Source organism: Dasypus novemcinctus, chromosome 30, assembly GCF_030445035.2.
Source record: "Dasypus novemcinctus isolate mDasNov1 chromosome 30, mDasNov1.1.hap2, whole genome shotgun sequence".
NCBI classification, from domain to species: domain Eukaryota; kingdom Metazoa; phylum Chordata; class Mammalia; order Cingulata; family Dasypodidae; genus Dasypus; species Dasypus novemcinctus.
In genome coordinates, this window is record NC_080702.1 from 28614098 (window position 1) to 28637664 (window position 23567).

The window sequence follows — 23567 nt, forward strand, 5'->3', positions numbered from 1 at the left end:
GCTCAGGCGTGGCTGAGCGTTTTTTCGGGATGGGGATAGAATTTCTGACCCAGAGAAGTCAGACACCCTCCCTCCCTCTAGGCCGCTGGGCTCCTCCCCCCAGGGCCCCCCCCCCTCACCAACCCCTCCCTCCCCCTCCTCTGTTTTACCCTTTCACCCACCCAGGCCGGGCAGGACCAGGGCTGGGTCTGGGGCCCAGAGAACCAGAGCCCCTGGGTGCTGCCTGGCTAGGCCCCGGGGGAGCCCGGCGCCGAGGGCGGGGCATCAGGGAGGTCTCCCTGGAGGAGGTGGCGGCAGCGGCAAGGGGCAAGGCCAGGCCGTGGGCAGGTGGCCTGGAGCCCCCACCTCCAGGAGGCAGAGGCACGAGCCTGGCCCGGCCTGGGCTTGTGCTCTGGGCTCAGGGTCAGTGGCAGGGCCCGGATGAAGCCGCAGGGTTAGATCAGAACAAGCCGCCCTCTCCCCCGCTGGCGCCGCCTCCTGGAGCTCCTCGGAGGGCCTCCCGGTCCCACCTGCGTCCTTCCTGGGGGCCAACTTCGGGCTGCAGCCCCCGGCGACTGACAAGGTCACCCCTGGAAGCAGGGCCTCCTGATGTGGCTAGGGCAGCCGCGGCCCTGGTGAGCCCCGGGGGCTGGGCGCGCCCCCCAAAGCCTTGTCTAAACTTCTCCCTCGAGGGAGGACCCTGGAGAGGCCTGGCAGGGCTCTGTGCCCCTTTGCCGCCTGCACTGGGCCCTCCGGGTGGGGGGTGGGGACTGGCCCAGGTACAGCCCAGGGCAGGACGCCCCTCCCCACACTTTGAAGGCTCTGTCTGGAGGGCGTGCGCCAGCCCATCCAGGAGATCCCCTCCCTGCCACTTTCTAATCCCCTCCCAACCCCAGGACTGGTCTCGCCCAGACGGGGAGGCTCGGGGAGGGCTCCCGGGCCCACCCGTGGCTCCCCGGGGGTCCCTGTTTTAGGTGTGGCCCCCCAATTTGTCCAAGTCCCCCTCTGGGGAGGAGGGTGGGCCTGGCTGGCTGGGGAGCCCCAGGGAGGATAACCGACCTGGCCACGGCCCCACGCAGGACCAGCTGCCTGTCAGAGTCCCCAAGTCCATCCCACGGCTGGCCAGCAGAGGGCACCCCGGGCCTGGCTGCGCTCTAACGTAGGCCTGATGGCCCCACGGGCTTCCAGAAAAGACTTCTAAATCCAGGACACGAGTCCTGGGTGGCTAGGCAGGCCTGGGGAGGACACCCCGGGACTGGTGTCTTGTCGCTGGAGGGGCCTCCTGCAGACTTTTCCGTTTCCCTCCCCCCAGCCATCCTGCTTGGGACCTGGTCACGGGAGATGCCACCAAGTTGTTGATAAGGATCCGCCTGGTGACAGGGTTCAGACGGGCTCAGGATGGCACCCTGTGTCCAGTTGTCACTCGTGCCTCCCGAAAACATATCTAAGTCCTCTCCAAAGAGGGCGCCGTCCTGGGCCAACCAGAGACCCTTGGAGGATGCACTGGGCCCACCCTGGACCCACACTCACCCCCCTAAAGCTTGCTAAGCTGTAGCTGGGTGATGGGGACAGGCGCAGGCCAGCGGGAGGGTCTCAGGATGGCACCTGGACCAGGCGGTGGTCTCCTGGTGGTGCCTCCTGAAAAACGTCTCCACATCCCCGTACAGCCTGGGTGAGATTCAGAGCCCCAGGCAGAGCCCAGGAGGCCTTCAGGAGTGGCAGGTTATCCCACCCCCGACATGCGGCTCAGTGCAATCCCAGGTGTGTTTCCTGAAAAATTCTCTGTCTCCCACCTTACTGGGGCTCCTGCCATGCATGTCCAGGGGGCAGGAAGGGTGCCCCGGGAGCAGCTGCCATCCCTTGTGGGTTCCATCCACCTGGACCATCTCCCCAAACGTTTTCTTTCTATTTTTTAAAACATTTTTACAAGCAAATACTTCCCCCCTCGCCACCCCCACCCACTGCAACCTCTAATTTGCATCTCTTACGCAAAGTGATATCATACAATATTTTTCTGTATGTATCATGTTTTATTTTTTATTTTTTGCATTCAACTACTATTTATTGAGCAAAAAAAAAAATGTATTGTTTCAGGAGGTTTATAATCTGATAGGAGCGGCACCTACCAAAGAAAAGTAACAAAACGATACGTCATTATAACGCGTATTGATTGGATGAGGAAAGCAAATAAAGTGCTGCAATGGGCAAAAGAGGTTTTGGAGAGAGATGAGCAGACGAGGGAGGTCTGGGTGAAAATCCCGTCCCCATGACTTGGGTGACCCTGGGCAAATTACCCAACTTTTCTGTGCCTCAGTTACTGTGCCTGTCAGTGGGAATTAGCGTTGGCACGAGAACTCAGTGAGTCAGTCCTTGTGGCCCATGTGGAACAGGTGCAGCCGAGAGCAAGGGCTGAGCACATCAGTGTTGATAATGCCGACGTCCAGTGAGAGAACCTCTCTGTTGCCAGATTAACTCTTGGACATTTCCCTGGCAAGGGTGATCTTCTCTGAGGGCCAGTGGTGCTCTGGAACCACAGCTAGTTTGTAAGAGCCGTTCGGTAGCAAATCTTCTCCAAACTCTACATTTAGCGACTTGAAACTCTTCTCGCCCACTCTGCATTTGGCAGCAACTTGAAATAGCCCTGGTAGAACCGTTTACACCACGGCGATTGGTAAGTGCTGCAGATCAGGGCCTCTGGCTCAGCTCTCGAAACGTCGGTTGCTGAACGTCTATCAGCACAGCCGTGGTACTCGGATTTACTGGAGAGTGATGGGGACTTGGAGCTCTTCCTTGTGGTTCCAGACTGATCCAAGTCTAGTGCGAGACAGTTGCGAAATAAATATTTGTTCTGATATTCAGATCACTGGTTTTGATGTCTGTTATAGTGGGTCTAAAGGATTTGGGGCTCACTGGCCCGGGAGCGGGCAAGTGCATTGGAAGAAAAGGAAGTGCCATGTGCCGTGGATATTGAGCCATAAAGATAAGCTCTCTAGCAGCTAGATATTCGCTCTTGCATGGGGCGTGCAGTTTGGATCACTGTCTAAAGTTGATGCCTTAGGCTTTTCAAGTGATGGAAAATGAACACAAATGCCCAAGTTCCTTAAGTCATTGCTATAAAAATAAAACTTAGGGAAACGGACTTTGGCCCAGTGGTTAGGGCGTCCGTCTACCACATGGGAGGTCCGCGGTTCAAACCCCGGGCCTCCTTGACCCGTGTGGAGCTGGCCCGTGCGCAGTGCTGATGTGCGCAAGGAGTGCCGTGCTACACAGGGGTGTCCCCCACGTAGGGGAGCCCCACCCGCAAGGAGTGCACCCATAAGGAGAGCCGCCCAGCGTGAAGGAGGGAGCAGCCTGTCGAGGAATGGCGCCGCCCACACTTCCCGTGCCGCTGACGACAACAGAAGCGGACAAAAGAAAACAAGACGCAGCAAAAAGACACAGAAAACAGACAACCAGGGGAGGGGAGGGGAATTAAATAAATAAAAATAAATCTTCAAAAAAATAAAAAAATAAAACTTAGACTAAGAATAAACCTGTTTGGGAAGCAGACTTGGCTCAATGGATACAGCGTCCGCCTACCACATGGGAGGTCCGAGGTTCAAACCCAGGGCCGCCTCGACTCGTGTGGAGCTGGCCCATGCACAGTGCTGATGCGCGCAAGGAGTGCCCTGCCACGCAGGGGTGTCCCCCGCGTAGGGGAGCCCCATGCACAAGGAGTGCGCCCCGTAAGGAGAGCCGCCTAGCGCGAAAGAAAGTGCAGCCTGCCCAGGAGTGGCACCGCACACATGGAGAGCTGACGCAGCAAGATGACGCAACAAAGAGACACAGATTCCCATGCCGCTGACAACAACAGAAGCGGACAAAGAAGACGCAGCAAATAGACACAGAGAACAGACAACCGGGGTGGGGGGGAGGGGAGAGAAATAAATAAATAAATCTTTAAAAAAAAAAAAGAAGAACACACAGTGAATGGATACAGAGAGTAGACAATTGGGGGGACAGAAGGGGAGAGAAATTAAAAAAAAGGAACCTGTTTAATAGTCACCAATGACTAAACATTTAAATATATTTTAAAGAGAGGTAAAAGGACACCACATGGGAATAAATGTAAACACCAAGGTACAAACGTGTTTTTCCCCACTCAACCTACTTAATAACTATTATGCTCTACTAAGTTACTGAATATTTATCACATGTTGTAGCAGTTTGATATGATTATGAATTTCAAAAATAGATATTGGATTATGTTTGTAATCTGATCTGTACCTGGGTGTGATTCAGTTATGATTAGGGTTTTGATTGGGCCATGTCATTAGGGCATTGAGTCCCTGCCCCATGGTGGGTGGGGACTCACAGATAAAAGGCATGGCAAGGGACAGAGTTGAGGGCTTTTAATGTTGGAGTTTTGATCTTGGAGTTTGATGCCAGAGTCTTAAGCTAGAGCTCTGGGAAGTGAGCACACTGAGGAAAGAGAAGCAAGTCCCAGGGAGAGAGGAACCCCGAACCCAGAGAGAAGCAAGACCCTGGAAGGGAGGAACCCAGGAAGCCTGAACCCTCACAGACATCGGCAGCCATCCTGCTCCAACACGTGGAAATAGACGTTGGTGAGGGAAGTAAATGATGCTCTATGGCCTGGTATCTGTAAACTCCTACCCCAAATAAATACCCTTTATAAAAGCCAACAGACTTGGGGTATTTTGCATCAGCACCACTTTGACTGACTAATACACATGTCAAGCAATCTTCAGATTGCTTTCTGTGCATTAACTAATCCTGAAAACAGCCCTAGTAGGAAGGCAGCATCATTATTATTATTCTCATTTTACCATTTAAAAAAACTGACACCCCAGGAAATTAAGTAAGGGGCGCAGGGTCTCCCAGCCAGCACACGTCAGAGCCAGGACACAAACCCAAGGCATCTGGCTCCAGTCACTCTGCATCCTGCAAAACCGCCTCACGGACACTTCTCTACGGTGCAGACAGGAGAACAAATATCACCTCTATTATTATTGTACCTGTGAGCTTTTGGACTTCCAAGTACACTGAACCCTGGGATAAGGCGGTCACCCAGAGACAGACAGCACTGGCCGGGGCTGGGATTAGGGGAAGCCTGTGAGGTGCTTGGGTTGCAAAATGCAAAGATGCACTGGCCCTCCGGGTCGTGCTCATGGGCCCCTGTGTATCTGGCTTATTTCACTGAGCATCAAGTTTTCAAGGTTTGTCCATGTTGCAACATGTCTCAGAACTTCATTCTATCTCATGGCTGAATTGTACGTATATACGGATTTGTATCTCCATCACAGAGCTGGCCACATTTTGTTGAGCCAGTCATCTGTTGATGTACCCTTGGGTTGCTGCCACCTTTTGGCTGCTGTGAATATTGCAGCTATGCACATCGGTGTATAAGTATCTGTCTGAGACTTTGTTTTCATTCTCTCTGGGTATAGACCTAGAACTGGAATGGCTGCGTCGTTTGGCAATCAAGTCTATATGGAACTTTTGGAGGAGCCGCCATATTGTTTCCACAGTGGCTGCGCCATTTTACTTGTCACTGACAATGCAGTAGAGTTCCAATTTCTCCATATTCTCGCCAACACTTATTTTTATTACTATTATATCTTTGTGGGTGTGAAGTGGTATCACATTGTGGCTTTGGTTTGGATAATGGATAATGATGTTGAGCATCTTTTCATGTGCTTATTGGTCATTTGGTCATTTCTACATCTTTTTTTTTTTTTTTTACACTATGCAACTCGCTTCATTGCCGAGGCCTATGGACAAGGTCATCAATGGTTCAGGGCCCCAGTTGGCTCTGGCATGGGACACTATGAGAGGTCCAGGGATACAGACCTGCCATAAATCCAAACCTATGCATCATTTGATTATCTTCTCCCCAAAGATCTCCTAAGTGCCCTTCTGAAGGGCATTCCAAGCCAGGGTGTGTCTCCATGTGGGTTCCAAGAGTTGGGGACCCCTTGTGTAAACTTTCTCAGTTCCCTTCCAGTAGTTGCTGGAACTGGCTCAGGGCAGACTGGGAGGCCCAGGGAGTTTCCTCTGGCTGCCCCATGTCCCTTTGGGGGTTCGGCCTCTAGGATGTGGCCCCTCCACATTTTTCTGAGTTCCTCTCCTTAAGGCTGGACAAGTCTGGGCTGAGCAGGGAGGCCCAGGGACGGGACTCTGGAAATAGATGTGGTACTGGCTGGTGCCTGGTCTTAGGAGATACCCACCCCCCAATTTCTCCAGCTCCTTGTTCTGGATGGAATCACGTCCTCTAGAAAGACAAGTTCAGGGCCTAACCCCTGTCCTGGGGATATGAACTCATTTGTAAATAGGGTCTTTGAAGGTGTTACTAGTCAAGGCGAGGCCAAACTGAATGAGGTGGCCTTGACCCAACAGGCCTGGCAACAGCCCTGGAGTCCTTTAAGCAGGAGCCAGCAGGCGGCAGACGGGGAGCAGATGGCCGAGGACGGAGCCAGAGGCTGAGGTGTGGATGTTGCCAACCCACCGCCAGAAAGCGCCAGCCTTTGGGGAAAGCATGGCCTGCCCGTGCTGTGATTCTGGAATTCTAGCCTCCAGAACCGTGAAACAATACATTCCTGTTGTTGAAACCAGCCGGTTCGTGGGTATTTGTTTATTTTTTATGATTTTTTGAGCAGTTGCAGGTTTACAGGAAAATCATGCAGGAAGCAGAGTTCCCATATACACGTCCCCACAATTTTTCCTGTTATTCACTATTTGCATTAGTGTGGTACCTTTGTTACAACTGACAAATCAATACTGTTATAATTATATACTTATATAATTATATTATTAATTACATAATTATATTATTGACTAGGATTCACTGTGTTGTAGAGTTCTATGGTTTTGTTTTTAATTGTAACATATATACAACCGAATATTTCCTATGTTAACCACTTTCGAGTATATAAAATTCAGTGGTGTTACAGTCACAATCTTGTGCTACCATTGCCACCATCATTGACCAGACTTTTCCATCATGCCAAAAAGAAATTCTGTACCCATGAAAACATTAACTCCCCATTCCCCACCCCTACCCTTGGTGACCTGTATTCTAATTTCTGACTCTATGAATTTGCATATTCTATTTATTTCCTATGAGCAAGAATCATACAATATTTGTCTCTCTGTGTTCTGGCTTCTTTCTCTCAACATTATATCCTCAAGGTTCATCCATTTTCTCCGGTATCAGAACTTCATTTCTTTTCTTACAGTTGAATGGTATTCCACTGTATGCATAAACCACGTTTTGTTCATCTAGTCCCCCATCAATGGACACAAGGATTGTTTCCACCTTTGGGCTCTTGTGGAAGATGCTGCAACGAATATGGATGTTCATGCATCTGCTCGATTTTCTGCTTTCAATTCTTTGAGGTCGATTTGTAGGTGTGGGATTGCTGGGTTGCAGTCTTTGTTTTCATCTAGTTTTTCTCTTGTAAAGATTGAGAAACCGAGTGGCCGTTTAAATTTGGTTGAGTCCCACCTACCAAATTTTATAATCAAAGCCAGTTGAAAGCCAGGTATTTACCTTTGAAAAAAAAACCCAATCTGTGGTGTTTGTTACAGCAGCCTTGGCAAACTAAGACACTCCCCCTCTGGTGTTTTCGGGGATGCATCCAACACTGGCCCTCCCTAATTTGCATTGTCCTCCCCAAAACTCCCCAGTCACCTGATGTGACAGTGGAAAAGTTTTCAAAGTCTCCCGCTAGGGGGAGGTTATGGGCCTGGAAACTCCCACAAGAGACCCATCCTTATCTGTACTGGAATTTTCTGTACTGGATCTCCATGGCTGGCCCAACCTGGTCCCTCCCAATGTGAGCATGGTTCATCAGGGTGTCCGTCTTGGCTCTCCATGGCTGGCCTGGCCTGGTTCCTCTTTCTTTTTATTTTTTAATATAATAAACTTTATTTTTAAAGAGGTGTTAGTTTACAGAAAAGTCATATCAAAAGTATAAGGATCCAGGGGGCCTTATCCTTGGGCCCTCCCAGGGGATTGATGGGTGGGATAACCAATCAAAACAGCAAACAACTGGGACTCCTCCCCTGTCATTAGCAAAGTGGTATAATAATTAATGGTTTAGGGAAGTGGAGTTGGCTCAATGGATAGAGCGTTCGCCTACCACATGGGAGGTCCACAGTTCAAACCCAGTTCAAAACCAAACTCTTTGACCTGTGTGGAGCTGGCCCACGCACAGTGCTGATACGCGCAAGGAGTGCCATGCCACGCAGGGGTGTCCCCACGTAGGGGAGCCCCATGTGCAAGGAGTGCACCCTGTAAGGAGAGCCGCCCAGCGCGAAAGAAAGTCCAGCCTGCCCAGGAGTGGCGCTCATGCAGAGAGCTGATGCAGCAAGTTGACCCAATAAAAAGAGACACAGATTCCCGGGCTGCTGACTAGAATAGAAGCGGACACAGAAGAACACACAGTGAAAGGACACAGAGAGTGGGGAGGGGAGAGAAATAAATTTAAAAATAAATATTTAAAAATAATAATAATAATAATAATTAATGGTTTAGAATGCAAGCACCAAAGGAAAACACTCCCTGCTCTTGCCTTCCTCCCTGCTGTGTGCAACAGCATGCAAATAAAACCCAGGCATTTGTAATCTGTAATGGAAAATTGTAGTCTGTAAATCAGCCCTCTTTATCTCTTTTCAGCCCCTTCTCTACCTGGGACCCATAATCTGTTATTTTCTCCCATTTCTCTTCCCTCCCTTCCTTAATAAATTACTGGCCTAACTTAAAAAAAAAAAAGTATAAAGGCATGGGAGGTCCTGGGTTCTGTTCCCAGTGCCCCCTAAAGAAGATATGCAAAGACAATGAGCAGACACAATGAGCAGAGACAATTAGCAGAAACAATGAGCAGACACAATTAGCAGAAACAATGAGCAGACACAATGAACAGTGACAGGTAGCAAACACATCGAGCAGACAGTGAGCAGACAGATGAGGGAGCCATCTTGGGGGAGAAATATATATATTTTTTAAAGTATAAGGGCTGGGAGCAGATGTGGCTCAAGCAGTTGAGCACCCACCTCCCAAATGGGAGGTCCTGGGTTCAGTCCCCAGTCCTTCTGAAAAAACAAAAACAAACTACAAGCAAAACAAATTTAAAAAATCAACTTAGGGAAGCCAATGTGGCTCAGTGAGCACCAGCTTCCCACATACAAGTTCCCAGGTTCCATCCCCGCCCCCAGTACCTAAAAAAAAAAAAGTACAAGGTCTTCCCATATACCCACCCCTCCCTCTCCCACATCTTCCCCAATTAATAACATCTTACAATTGTGTGATACGTTTGTTATAATTGAAGAATAAATATTGAAGCATTGCTGCTAACCATGGTCTATAGTTTACATTGTAGTTTACATGAAATTCCAATGCCCTAAAATTTTCCTATGTTCCCTTCCCTTCTCCTCAGAACCTCTGTCAACTACTATCTTATAATTATGTTATATATTTTTCCATTACTATAATAAGTTTCTGTCCATGGTTACATCCCACCCTTATTTTGTGTGTTTGATCATTCCTCAACATCCCCCTCCCTGAGATGACTCCCTCATCTGTCTGCTCGTTGTTTCCACTCATTGTCTCCTCGCTATGTCTGCTTTTTGTCTACTCATTGTGTCTACTCATTGTGTCTGCTCATTGTGTCTGCTCATTTTCTGCTCATCTTCTTTAGGAGGCACCAGAAACCAAACCTGGAACCTCCCATGTGGGAGGTGTGTGCCCATCTGCTTGAGCCACATCCACTCCCTGCTCATTGCATCTGCTTATTGCATCAGCTCATTGCATCTGCTCATTTTCTTTAGGAGGCACTGGGAGCCAAACCTGGGACCTCCCATGTGGGAGGCAGGTGCCCAACTGCTTGAGCCATATCTGCTCTCCCATTCCTCAACTTTGAGGATTTTGGGATTGTGATGCCCGATCTGGCCTAGATTGAGAGGGGGCTTAGATCTTATGGGACAGATGGAAGGAACTGTCCTACTTGCAGTTGTAGATACTCTATTTTTCTTTGGGTGGGGGGATTGGGAGTAGTCCATCATCATCATTTTGATAGTTGTCCTGTCACAAGTCCAATGATCTGAAGAGTATAGTATTGGCTGCAGCTCTTCTGAGATTCAGGGCTCAACTGGCATATGAACAGACTGAAGATTTAAGCCTCTGAGACATACATTTAATGGGAATAGTACTAATTATAGGCTCAAATAAAAGGGATGGAAGAATCATGTGTAGGGAAATTATAAATGAGTCAAACTCTGTTATATTGGGTAAATAAATTGCCGTATATTCCAAGGTAAGGCCCACCCACAGGATACTGATTTCAAGGGCTTGTGCACCTTGCCTAGAGTGTCTTGATGTCTCTAGAGCCCTCAGGAGCACCCCTATTTAAGGTAATGTTTACAGTGGCAGCTAGTGAGATCTGTCTGAGACATGCATAAGTATAAACTCTGGGATGACCTCCTAACTCACTTTGAAATCTCTTAGCCATTAAAACTCTTTGGTATTCGATGTTTCCCCTTTTTGGTCAAGGTCTTTTTCTAAGTGCATCACTAGTCGGGGCTTGGTACTAATCCTCTGGTGCCAGGGAGGCTCATCCCCGGGAGTCATGTCCCACACTGGGGTGGGGGGAGTGTTTATCTGCTGAGTTTTGGCATGGTTCCTCTTACATGAGATCCTGGTTCAAATTTTATGTTTCTCCTGGACCTCCCTGGCCCATCCAGCCTTGTCCCCACTACATGACAATTATATTTGGCTGGCATTGTCCATCCTGGATCTCTAAGTCCTACACAGCATGTCTCATCTGTAAAAGTCCTTCCTAGCCTGGCCAATGATTGAGATGTGTTTTGTGTCCTGGGCCTCCCTGGCTGGTCCATCCTGCTACCCACTACATAAGACTGTGGCTTGACCCAAGGTATCCTGGCTGGCCTGGCCCGGTCCTTCCTATGTGACCAAGGGTCAAACAGCACGACTGTCCTGGACCCCCCCTAGCAAATCTGACCTGTCCTCCTATCCTACTATGCCAGAGCTGCATCACACTACCACACACTGGTTTTGGCTTAGCAATAGGCGTTTATTTTCTCATGGTTTTGGAAGCTAGAAGGCTTGCTTCTTCTTGTGGTTGATGCGTTCTGATGCTAGCCTGTCGCAACCCTTGGGGTTGGGTCCTTGGCTTGACTCTCCACTTCCCCTTGTCACATGGCGACGCCCCCTCCTCTCTCACTCAGTGGCTTCCAGGTCCTCTTATAAGTCCTTCAGAATCTGGATTAAGACCCACCCTCATTCAGAGTGCTACAGCTTAACTAAAAATATAAGTAAGTAAGTAAATAAATAATGAGGACGTTTCCTATATCCTCATTTGGAAAGATCTCTAGGATACATTATTGAGAAAAAAGGAAAAAAGCAAGGTGCAAAGTAGTATTCCTCCTTTTGTGTAACAACCCTGTCACATACCAATATATATAAGCTTCCTTGTTGCTTTTATGTGTATACAGAAACACTGGAAGAATACACAAGGCATTAACTAATAAGAGTGCTTGAGGTGGACAAAGAACAGGGTGGATGGTGGGGGGAAGGTGGTAAGAAAAAAAAAAAATCATCACCAAGAAGGACTCTTTATAAGAGGGTATGGGTTCACACCTACAGGAATGGGATTAAGATTCATAACGTGCTTGTTGGGATGTAGAGGTACAGAATTCAATCAACCCTACTAGAAGAGGGTGGGTGGGCTGTTGTGACCTCCCTGGACCTCCCTGGAGTGCCTGGCCTCTTCTTCCTCACAGTAGACTGCAGCTAGGCCAGGTGTCCACCCTGGACCTCGGTTCTCCTTCCCACTGCAAAGATCAGCACAGCCATGGTCTCTGAGCTGGACCTCCCTGGCTGACCTGGGTGCTCACCCCCTCATGAGCACAGGGCTTGCCTGGATGACTGCCCTGGACTAAGCTGACTGCCCTTGCCTGGTTCATCCCACCTAGACGATGGCCCACCCATGGGGGGACTGCCTGGCCCTCCCTCACTGGCTCAGCTCTGTCCGCACTTCATGAGACTGCTGCTAGGACCGAGGTCCATCCTGAACCTTCCCGGCCAGCTCAGCCCTGAACTTCCTTAAGGAGTCTGTGGCTTGCATTAGAGTCCATCCTGGACTTGCTGGCCAGCCCACGCTGGTTACCCCCTCCCACAATAATTGTTTCACCAGGGGTATTGCCCTGGACCTCCGTGGGTGACCTGGCCCATTTTACCCTACACAAGACTGTGACTTGTCTTTGGTTGCATCCTGGACCTTCAGGTCCAAATGATGACTGCTGTTTTGGGCTGTCATTTGCTTGACAAGCACAAGCTCTCCAATGGCACCATCATAAAATACAAAGACCTGGCTCACAAGTACTTTGACCCTATGTCCTGCTTTCCAGGACAGTCATTGTTTTTTTTTTTGTTTGTTTTTAAAGATTTATTATTTATTTCTCTCTCCCCCTCTCCCCGTTGTCTGCTCTCTGTGTCCCTTTGCTGTGCGTTCTTCTGTAACCGCTTGTATCCTTATCAGCTGCACCAGGAATCTGTGTTTCTTTTTTGTTGCATCATCTTGTTGTGTCAGCTCTCCGTGTGGGCGGCGCCATTCCTGGGCAGGCTGCACTTTCTTTCACGCTGGGAGGCTCTCCTTATGGGGTGCACTCCTTGTGCATGGGGCTCCCCTATGCAGGGGACACCCCTGCATGGCATGGCACTCAGTGCACGCATCAGCACTGCACATGGGCCAGCTCCACATGGGTCAAGGAGGCCTGGGGTTTGAACCCTGGACCTCCCATGTGGTAGACGGACGCCCTAACCACTGGGCCACGTCCACTTCCCCAGGACAGTCATTGTTTATTCCTCTTGTCTCAGCTTGATTTTTCATAGCACCCCCCTCTCCTTCTCATGGGTATCCCAGTTAGATAAATTCTAATTTTTTCTCTTTTTTTTAAGATTAATTTTTTACTTATTTCTCTCCCCTTCCCTCCCACCCCTCTGCCCCCCCGCCCCAGTTGTCTGCTCTCTGTGTCCATTCGCTGTGTGTTCTTCTGCATCCACTTGTATCCTTATCAACTGCACCAGGAATCTGTGCCTCTTTTTTGTTGCATCATCTTGCTGTGTCAGCTCTCCGTGTGTGTGGCGCCACTCCTGGGTAGGCTGCACTTTCTTTCACGCTGGCAGTTCTCCTTACGGGGCACACTCCTTTCACGTGGGGATCCCCTACGGGGGGAACACCCCTGTGTGACAGGGCACTCCTTGCACACATCAGTGCTGCACTTGGGCCAGCTCCTCACCGGTCAAGGAGGCCTGGGGTTTGAACCGTGGACCCCATGTGGTAGGTGGACACACTATCCATTGGGCGAAGTCTGCTTCCCAGTTTGGATAAATGCTATGGGCACTGCCTTGAATTGGATCACACCCCCACATGACGTTCTCAAGTCCTAAACCCTGGTTGTGAACCCAGTTGTAAACAGGATATTTGAAGATGTTATTAGTTAAGGGGAGGCCGAATTGAATCAGGGTGGGCCTTAATCCAGTATGACTGGAGCCTGATAAACAGAGGAAATTTGGACACAGAGAAGGAGACAGAAGGAGCTAGATGGCCATGTGACGGAGGCAGAGACTGAGATATGCACTGCTGGCAAACTACCACTAGAATGCTATAGACTTCAGAGGAAGTACAATCCTGCCGACAACTTGGTAATGGCCTTTGGCCTCCAGAGCTGTAGACGATAAATTTCCTATTGTTTTAAGCTGGCTGGTCTGTAGTATTTGTTATAGCACCCCTGGTAAACTAAGACAGGTACCTCATGCATAAAGCTAAGGCCAGATTATTAAAGTCAGTGTCTAGAAATCCTGGATGCTCGTTGCTGTACCTGGCATCTCTCAAGCTCAGGCTGTGCTCATTTCCCCAGCCAGCATTCACTGAACATCTTTTGTAAAATCTGGGGAAATAAACATGCTCAAAATGTAGTTTCCATCATGAAGGCATTTCTAAATTTATGACTCCTATCATCTATAATTGTTGAAAGCCCTGTCCCTGTTTCAGGACTGCAGCTATATAGTTTTTCATTTCATGTGCTCTTATTTTGAGGCTTGAATGAGGTAACACATGGGTCATAAGAAGGAGCAATGACAATTTTCTATGTGTGAGCCTTATCCCAAGAGGAACAGACTGATAAGACCCCGGCCAAAGGACTTCAACCTCTCATTTTTCAGTACAGATTTCAGAAGTTGATTTTCTTAAGTGAGGCAAGGTGGTGCTTGTCACACGTCCAGTCTGTTTCTTTGTGAATATGGCTCTCGGTTCTCTCCAGGGCTGGCTGACATTCAGCAGCTGATTCACACACGTCTATCTAAACTCACACCTTCATCCAGAGAGCACCACTCCTCTTCAGAGGTCACCGACACCTTCAACCATGGCTGTGAAAGCAAACATGATGAGCCTCCCGTTGGGTGGCTGTTCCAGGAACTGCAGTCCTTGTGGCTTTGAACTAATATTAGTGTGTCTGCTACTGTATTTTTGCTTCTCCTTCCTTTTTTCCTAGATTATTACTCAGATATCTCATGTGGTTTCCAAGGCATCACATGTGGTTCCTTCACGCAGTCATCCAACTACCCCATCGCCCTTTCTCTCTGGCATTCTGAAAGCATACCCCTCTCCTCTGTTGGACCTTGCCCACCATCTGCTGCTAGATAAAGTCCAAACTGCTTAGCAGAGGCCAAAGGTGCTTTAATGAATGTGAATCTATAGAGTGCTCCTGCCTCATTTCCTTGCATTAACTGAACACTGAATTGTATGATCGTTGCATGCAGACCTTTCCACAATTCCCCCAAATGCTTCACTTTTTTTTTATCCCCCACCTATGGCTTTTTTTGTGTTCTGTCTGCTCTCTGCGTCCATTCGCTGTGCGTTCTTCTGTGTCTGTATTTATTTATTTTATTTCCCCTCCCCTCTTGTGGCTTGCTTGCTTTCTGCTCTCTGTTGTCCATTTGCTGTGCACTCTTCTGTGTTTTTGCTTGTCTCCCTTTTATATTGTGTCACCTTGCTGAGTTGGCTCTCCACGAGCCAGTGCAGGCCGGGTGGAGCTCCAAGGCGTCTGCTGGGTGGCCCTCCATGGCACTTGCGGACCGGCGGCTCTCCACGGCGTGCGGGCAAGCCTGCCTTCACAAGGAGGCCCCGGGACGCGAACCCAGGGCCTCCCATACAGTAGACAGGCACCCAACAGATTGAGCCACAGCCACTTCCCCCCAAATGCTGCACTTTTGCTCAGCACTCTGTGCCTTAGCACACGTCATTACTTCTGATGGTTTGGGTCAGTGTCCAGGCAGGAAATGAGTGGCACACTCAAAACTGCGCTGAGAGTCTAATGAAGGTGGTATTTACAAGAGTGGGCCATCTGCAGTGGTGAATGAATGAGTCTATTGGTTCCTAATATGATTGTTTTGAGTTTCCAAATTTTGAGCACAAGGGTACCGAGAAAATTATTTATGTCTATCGAGCTATTCCATCGAACACGATGGAAAACTCACAGGAAGTGTTAGGGCTCTGTGGTAGATTGAACAGTGTCCTGCACACACCCCTCCACCCCTCTGTTCAGGTCCACCCAAAACCTTGTTTGGACATAGGGTCTTCTTTTTTTTAATTTTTTTTAAAAAATATTTATTTATTTATTTCTCTCCCCTTCCCCCCCCACCCCCACCCCCACCCCCACCCTCATCCTGTTTGCCTGTTCTCTGTGTCCATACGCTGCATGTTCTTCTTTGTCCGCTTCTCTTGTTGTCAGTGACAGGGGAATCTGTGTCTCTTTTTGTTGCGTCATCTTGCTGTGTCAGCTCTCCGTGTGGGCGGCGCCATTCCTGGGCAGGCTGCACTTTCTTTCGCGCTGGGCAGCTCTCCTTACGGGGCGCACTCCTTGCACGTGGGGCTCCCCTACGCGGGGGACACCCCTGCATGGCAGGGCACTCCTTGTGCGCATCAGCACTGCGCATGGGCCAGCTCCACACGGGTCACGAGGCCTGGGGTTTGAACCGCGGACCTCCCATGTGGTAGACGGACGCCCTAACCACTGGGCCAAGTCCGCTTCCCATGGACATACAGTCTTTGCAGATGTAATTAGTTAAGATGAAATCATACTGGATTAGGGTGGGCCCTAAATCCAGGGACTGGTGGCCTTATAAGAAGAGGGGAGGACGTGCCAGGTACAAGGAAGACCACATAAAGACAAAGGTGGACACTGGAGTGACAGCTACAAGCCACAGCAGCTAAGGAGCAGGTGAGGAAGGAACTCTCCCCAGTGGACTTGGGTGGGAGCACGGTTCTGCCGACACCTAGATTTCAGACATTCAGCCTCCGGGATGGTGAGAGAGTAAATTCCTGTTGTTCTGAGCCACCCAGTGGGTGGCAATTTGATATGACAGCCCTGAGAAACTATGACAGGCATGAAACATGAAAATGAGATGCAGAGATTATGGGAATGTGAATTTATGTAGGTAAAAATTGCTTGTTGAGAAAAGCAGTTATGCATCCCTATGTCTCCATAAACCATCTGTATCTGTATTTGTATGTTCACAGTTTTGTTAACAGTCCCTTAATTAACTCTCCTCCAGTTACCCAGGTGGAATGTGCCACCTCCTTCCTGCCAGGAAATTAGTACCAGCAGAAATTGGTACTAGGAGTGGGTTCCCCAAAAAGGCTTTCAAATAGAATTATGGTACAAAGGTTTTAAAAAAATAATTTGTAAAGTGCTCAGATAACCTCCTAAGGGAAGGAAACTGAGGGACTGCTTAGCCTGTGACATGGTATGGCATCTCTATTATTCAAATGCTCAGGAAGGATGGCATGGCATGAAATGCTGTGGAAGGAAAGATGCTGTGAGTTCAAGAGGCTGTGACGTTTAGATTCTACAGTGAAAATATGAATGATGAAGGTTTGGATTTCATTTGTCTGCTTCTGTTCATAGTGAATCTATCCATGGAAGAGAGGAAATGGAAAGCATGACGACAGATCTCAGATTATAAGTCTAAGGTTAGGAGGCCTGTATGATACTTTGAGAAAGGTCTCATCCCCTGGCTTGTAGGACCTGTGGGCTGACGACATGACCAGAACCTGAGCCTAAGGTCTGCAAAATGACAGAGATAATTTTCTAATCAACGTAGCCAGGTTCCTGATCCTAAGCGAAGACACTTGTGGGGAAGGAGAGAGCACCTGAGGCGTGGGATATTGACATTTGGGCAGAGATGATTGAAGTCCAGAATGTGGACTACAAATCTCCTGAGCCACCCTGGTTGGCTGCTGCAACCTCTTCTGAACACCTTCTCCATTTGAAAAGTAACCTTAGCTTGTTACTGGAACTCCTAACCAGGAAACACCAAATAACAATGACCTGTAATGCCCATCAATAACTGGATGTAATCTGATTCCCTGAACCATAAGCCTGGAAAAGACCAGCAGTATTGCCTCGTAAAGTAGGAGGCTGAGCATGTTTGGGAGTACAAGTGATCTTAATCAGCATGAGGCTCAGATTCCCTTGGCACCTGTGTCTATTAATATCTTAGCATCAGGGAAATGGACTTTGGCCCAGTGGTTAGGGCTCCCGTCTACCATATGGGAGGTCCGCGGTTCAAACCCCGGGCCTCCTTGACCCGTGTGGAACTGGCCATGTGCAGTGCTGATGCACGCAAGGAGTGCAGTGCCACGCAAGGGTGTCCCCCGCGTGGGGGAGCCCCACGCGCAAGGAGTGCGCCCGTGAGGAAAAGCCGCCCAGCATGAAATGAAAGAGCAGCCTGCCCAGGAATGGCGCCGCCCACACTTCCCGTGCTGCTGACGACAACAGAAGCGGACAAAGAAACAAGACGCAGCAAATAGACACCAAGAACAGACAACCAGGGGAGGGGGGGGAATTAAATAAATAAATAAATCTTTAAAAAAAAAAAAAATCTTAGCATCCTCTCCCCGAGTTACACCTCTCTGACCTCCTGGGTGTCTTGAATTAGGTTCCCGTTATTTCAATTTGTATTTCCTCTTGAGCCCAAGAGTTCTTAAGAGAAGCCCTTTACATTTCCAGGTCGAAGGGCCTTTCTGTTTTTGTTAATGATATCTAGATTTATTTTACTTTAATTTTTTGCATTGTTCCAATATCCATGTGGAATCTAAACCCCCTCTTGACATAGATGTGGAATGGACACAACCAAGCCAAGGTCCACAGGAAGGAGGAATACAGTAAGGATCACAGTGGACTTAATGATATTCTATTCATGAACTATTGTGGTTAATAATCGAGAAAATGTGGCATTGGTGTGTAAAGCGTGGCCATGGTGGCTGCAGGGTGCGGGGAAGGGGAGGAAGAGATGAGATGTGGAGGCATTCTCAGGACTTGGAGTTGTCCAGGGTGGTGCCCCAGGGACAATTGCTGGATGTTGTATGTCCTCCCATGGTCCACTGGATGGAATGTGGGAAAGTGTGGGCTATGGTGTGAAACATGGGACATGGGGTGCAGCGATGCCCAGAGATGTACTCACCAGACGCAATGGATGTGACATGATGATGGGGGAGAATGTTATTGGGGGGGGGAGTGGTGGGGTGGGGGCGGTGGGGGCGAATGGGGACCTCATATTTTTTTAATGTAATATCCTTTTAAAAAATGAATAAATTGAGTAGAATTTGAAAAATAAATAAATAAATAAATAAATTTGTTTAATATTCTGTTAAAAAAATTTTTTTTTGCATTGTGATCTGAGAGTACTCTTTGTCATATTTCTACCTTATGGATATTACTGAGGTTTTCTTTGGCCCTAATACATGATTGCCTTTTGTGAGGATGGAAGCTTGAGAAGACTATGCAATCTCTATTATCAGGGTGTTGAGTTACATATATCCATGAGAACTGTTCTATTCATAAATATGGTGTTTCACACCAGAAAATGGTGTTTAACATCAAAAAGTATCCTTTTTTTCACATTCAGTGCTTTTGGTCCTAAATTCTACTTTGTTTGATATCAGGATTACTAACTGTGATTCTTGTTTCCATTTGCCAACAGACCTTTGTCCATACTTTTATTTTTTTGACTATTTCACTTTAAATATGTTTTTTTCATATAGTATAAATTTGCATCCTTTTTTTGGAGCCTAACTGAAAATCTTTTTCTTTTAACAGGTGAGGTAACTCCACACACATTTGTTGGCGTGAATATATGCTAGGTCTCAACTCTTGTCATAATGTTTTACAGTTTTGTATACTTTATTCTATTGCTGTTTCTTTCTCTAGGCTTCATTCTCTAATTTATAACTTCTTCCTACTTACAAAGATTTGTATTTTTTTCTAGTTTTTAATCTTTATGCTGAAACCTTTAAAAGTGCCCTTAGTTCCCTGTTTTATTTAACTTTTGTCTATCTGTTTCATTGGGTTTTTAAAAAATCCTTAATACCTTCTATGGTAGTTTGAGTCTTTTGTGGACCGCAGAAAACTATGTTCTTGAATTAATCCATTCACGTGGATGTGAAATTACCATAGGTGAGACCCTTTGATTAGATTACTTAATTAAGGGCCATCTGAATATATTGCTTCAGTAAGGCGTAGTCCAGCGTAGGTCTTAATCCTCTCATTGGTGTCCTTTATAAATGGGATGATATACAGAGAAAGGCACACATACACACAGAAAGAAAACCCAGAGGCCACAGAGACAAGAGGAAAAGACTCAGGAGCAGAGAGAATGCTACAAAGCAAGAAGCTGGAATCAATGGAAGCCAGGAGAGAGGACAGAAGCTGAAGCAATGAGAACCAGAGGAAAAGTGAGAGGCAGCTGTGTGCTGGTCTTCAGAGAGAGCTTCACCTGATGCATTGACTTGGACATTTTTTTTTTTCTGCCTCGGAACAGTAAGCAAATTACTTAATAAATCCCCATTGTAAAAGCCAACCCATTTCTGTTATATTGCCTTGACAGACTTCAGTAAACTAAAAATTCTTCCTATTGTCTATATACCAGTAGGCTTAGTCTCCTTTTTTAATTTCCTCTTTTCCTTTCATTCTTACTCATATTATTTGTACTTTATCACAAGTTGTAATGTTTGTACATCAGTCTTCCATCTTCACCCCTATCTATACTTTAATCTTAGATGTATATTTATATTTTTTTAAATGTTCACAATTAGTCCTTTTACTCAAGTTTTCCCAGTCGTGACTTGGATGGATGAAACTCAACCTCCAGCAGGGCTCAAGAAAGGCTGATGGGTGCAGAATTCCTTAAGTTCTGATATATTGAAAACTTTTTCTTTAGACTTGATATTTGAAGGACAGCTTAATTGACATAGAATCCTTGTCTTTATACTTTCACTAAAAATTTTTAATGCTGTTTCATTCTTAGCTTTTTATATCTTGGGTTTTGAAAAGCCTGATGCCAATCTAACTGAGGTCTGGGGAAAAAAAAACATCTTTTTGGGCCAGGAGAGTGGGCCTACCCAGATTACAAACATAATCCAATATCTATTTTTGGAATTCATAACCATATCAAACTGCTACAGGTACACACAGCTTCAAACACTCCACCCTCTGGACCCCCAAAAAGACATGTTTTTTCTACTTACAAATTACATTCATTCCATCACAATATCCCAAAAGCCGTGAGCGAAGTGTGAGTCTGCCCCAGTGCTTAGAGAGTTGGGGCCTTCTTCCCTGTTGTTCAGGAAGAATGCTACCACCCCAGTGCTCTGAGAGGGTGAAGCCTGAACCCCAGCATTCAAGGAGAGCCTTCACCCCACTGTACAAGGGGAGTGTGGCCACTGCACAAGCACTTTGAAGGACCGGCACTGCTGCTTCATCAGGCCTAGAGAATAAAACATAGTTCCAGAGATGATTCTCAGACCTTGAAATCTACTGGAATATGCCTTTCTGGGTTTCAGAATTGTTTGGAATCTGTGACCCTTGGTTTTCCTTCCAACTTTTCCCTATGGGTATGGGAATGTTTATCCTAAGCCTGTCTCTCCATTGTATATTGGAAGCAGATAACCTGTTCTCTAGGTTTCACAGGTCCACAGACAGAGGGGAATTGTGCTTCAGGTAAGACCACACCCATAACCGATTTTGATAGAGACTTTATACTTAATATTGCTTCTGAAATGACTTCGGCTTTTGGCTGACTAATACAGTAGTGTACACCTGAAATTATTCATGATACAGTTTTCCCATTCTCCATATGTGAGGGGAGCACCAGGGAGCACCATGTTAGTTTTGGAAACCAGTGTCACTGAACCTAAACATTGCAGATCTGCTTTGCTCATTAGATGCAGATTCGTGTGTGAAATATGTAGTCCTTCAGTACCCATTTAGTCAAACCGCTGCCTCCTGAACCTTGTGATTTTCCAGGACTTTAAAGACTTGTTGGAGATGGGTCTGGCTGAACAGCTCTTTCCGTCTCTGTCCTCATTGTTGTTGACCTTGGGGTCTTGGGGAAGCATAGAGACCCTCCCATCCCAAGGTCAAACTGAACTCTGAATGACATCTTCACTTCCATCATCCCTTGGTTCCTCTGCTCTCTACTCTTTACTGGTTTTCCCTACAGAGCCACCTGCATTCTGCAGCAAACATTTGAAGTTGTACTAACTATAGCTGTGTCCATAGTTTTGGCTAAAAAACATCACATGTTTCTGTCATTCAAAATCACTGTACTAGGTGGAAGGATGAGGCAGTAGTTGATATCAGGAGTACCTGAGTCAGTTGTTCCCATCTCTTCCCTGATGTAAGCACTATCTGTAGAATCTGGCTGGATCCTCTGCCCCCTTCATTGACATGGACATACTCTCTGAGCATCCACAACTCATAACTGTGTGCAATAAGGACTCTCTCTACCTTCTACTGTGTTCTGGAACACTTGAGCTCCTCAGCACTGGGGGTTTTTACCTTGCCTTTCCTGGCCAGGATTTTTCCTAAAATTGCCTATGATGACCACATTTGATTTGGGCAACAGCATCACCAAACCTGAGAGGCCACATTCCCCGGCGTGCTGGTGTTCTGGAGTGTCTGGTTCACCTTCTTCCCTGTCTACCACGGTACCAAAGGGAAGGTCATGGTGGCTGAGGAAATATTCTCCATTGTGCCCTCCAGTGTGGGGCAACTAGGCTGCATCCTTGACTCCCAGTGCTACATTATTCATCTAAGTCAGGGGTTCTTAACCTTTTTTGTTACATGGACCCTTTTGCCAGTCAGGTGAAAACCATAGACCCCTTACTAAGTCCACACTATACTCTGTATTATTTAATAAATATACCACACCTGCACCAACATGTCTGCACAAGAATTTTTTTTTATTTCAATTCAAGCTCACGGACCCCTTATTAAGAACCCCTGATCTAAGTCCTCATAGGAACACCCAGAAATGGATAAATAATAAAACAGGTTTTTTGGGGGTCAATAAGCATTCCAATATTTATCATGGCTCTCAAATAAATAACAGACTATAAAGACTGCAATGGCTTCAAGAACTTCTGACACCAACTGCAAATACCGAAGTAACTCAATTCTGACTAACTATAATATCTAGAGTTAGGACAGAGCCCACAGGATAAGGGCCAAACTCTACAAAATTGCCTTTCAGGCACCAGTCACAACTTTGGGGGCCTAGGCCACCTGTACCTTTGACCAACTGGCTTAAGCTATTATGTGGTAGAGCAGTTTGATATTGTTTATGAATTCCAAAAAGAGATATTGGGTTATGTTTGTAAACTGGTCTGTTCCTCTGGGCATATTAGATTGTATTGGATTCAGAGGTTTCACTTTTGCTTGGCTGAGTTGTGATTAGGGCTTTGATTGGGCCACATCAGTGGGAATTCGTCCACATCCCCTTGGTGGGCGGGGACTCACAGAGAAAACTAAATGGCACAGGCATTAGTGGCATTTAATGCTGGAGCCGTGGGAAGTAAATTAACAGAGAAGCAGATAAGTGAGGAAAGAAAGAAGACTCCATTAGACATGGCAGAGGCCCCAGGAAGTTTCAGAGACTAACCATTCACCTGATAGTTTACAGCTGGCCTTCTGGAGAGAGCAGAGCAGCTGAGCCCAGAGAGAATCAAGCCTCAGGACAGAGAGACTTATTCCAGCCTTCATCTGATATTGGAAGAAGCTGGGACCATGGAGCCCTAAGAGGAAGAGGAAGCCTGAACTCTTACTGGTTTCTGCAGCCATCTTGTTCCAACACATGGCAACAACTTTGGTGAGGGAAGCAACTTATGCTTCATAGCCTGGTAACTGTTAAGCTTCTACCCCAAATAAATACCCTTTATGAAATTCAACAGATATTTGGTATTTTGCACCGGTACCCCTTTGGCTGACTAATACATGTGGTGAAATATATTGACAAGGTATTTTAACTTGGATGCACAGATGTGAACTAATCATACTATTTACTTCATGAAACATTTTCATCATCAGTCTTTGGATTTTGCATATTTGGTTTTAGTTCAGTTTTTTTAAAACTTGCTTTCTAACTTCATCCTTCTACATTCCAATGTTAATAAAGATTCTTCCTTTCAAACAACCTTCCATTGTTATTTAACCATATCTTTGAAAAATAG

General features: G+C 47.1%; 1 non-coding gene across 1 annotated transcript; it reads right to left on the minus strand.

Annotated features, from left to right (window-relative positions):
- Positions 1–5721: 5721 nt before the first annotated feature.
- On the minus strand, positions 5722–5852 carry LOC111763599 (small nucleolar RNA SNORA42/SNORA80 family). Its single transcript, XR_002796436.1, has one exon. It is a non-coding gene; the product is annotated as a small nucleolar RNA SNORA42/SNORA80 family (small nucleolar RNA).
- Positions 5853–23567: the final 17715 nt, after the last annotated feature.